Source organism: Neopelma chrysocephalum, unplaced genomic scaffold, assembly GCF_003984885.1.
Source record: "Neopelma chrysocephalum unplaced genomic scaffold, ASM398488v2 Primary Assembly neopelma1_69, whole genome shotgun sequence".
Classification (NCBI taxonomy): domain Eukaryota; kingdom Metazoa; phylum Chordata; class Aves; order Passeriformes; family Pipridae; genus Neopelma; species Neopelma chrysocephalum.
Window position 1 is genome coordinate 11,887,302 of NW_020897729.1, and position 1,124 is coordinate 11,888,425.

Sequence of the window (1,124 nt, forward strand, 5' to 3'; positions counted from 1 at the left end):
CTGCTGCTGCTGCTGTGGGGTCTGCTGTGGGGTCTGCTGCTGCTGCTGTGGGATCTGCTGCTGCGGGATCTGCTGCTGCTGCTGCTGTGGGATCTGCTGCTGCTGCTGCTGTGGGATCTGCTGCTGCTGCTGTGGGATCTGCTGCTGCTGCTGTGGGATCTGCTGCTGCTGCTGTGGGGTCTGCTGCAAGCCTGGCCTTGGGAACTGCAACAGGAATGGTAAAGGTGAAAGAACCCACACAGTGCCCATGCCACAGCAGGGAACCACAGGGTGCTCAGCTGATGCCACCCCAGCACAGGGGTCGGGACGTGGGGAGGGCAGCGAGGGCAGGTGGGTGTCCTGGCTGGGGTTTAACAGCACAGCAAGGACACGGGGAGCCCCCTTAGAACTCACAGAACCTCTGTTCTCTGCCTGCCCTGACATCTCACACTGTTCAGCCTGGAGAACAGAAGGTTTTGGGGAGCCCTCACTGGCTGTGGCCATGGCATCAGGCACGATGTGATGAGCACCCCAAACCCAGCCCCTACCACCCATCTCTGACTCACCCTCAGGTCTCTCAGCTCAACAAGTCTGCCTCCTAAATCCCAATTTTTGTTTTTCTCATTAGGTCTAGTGCAAATGCACATGCTTCTAATTTTAATTAAGTGATTCTCCTGCACAGGGATACATGATGCAGTTTGGAAACCTGAGGTGCTGAACAAAATTTGAGTAATCCCACACCTAAATAACTCTGTGGGCGCTGCAGAAACCGCCCGAGCTTTGCTCAGCAAAACCTTGTGCTTACTGAAGGCAGTTTCAGCATTTTACAAGACTTCAGCATCTTTTCCCTTTCTGAAACCAAATCCTTCACTTAAAATATGTTGTGTAATCTCCTGGCTACCAGGGCACAGTAACTGCCAGGTTAGTCAAAGGTATTACCCACCACACCAGGGTTTTTGGGAACACAGACCCAACCCACAGCACCTTCTGCTGTGCAGGTGTTGGCAGAGGAGAGTCAATGCCTGCACCTGCAGGAGCTGCTGCTGCTCTTGCTGCAGGAGTTTCCCCTGGAGCAGCTGCTGCTGGGGTGGGATCCCAGGGATGGAGGGTGGCTGGATCCCAGGGATGGAGGGTGGTTGGATCCC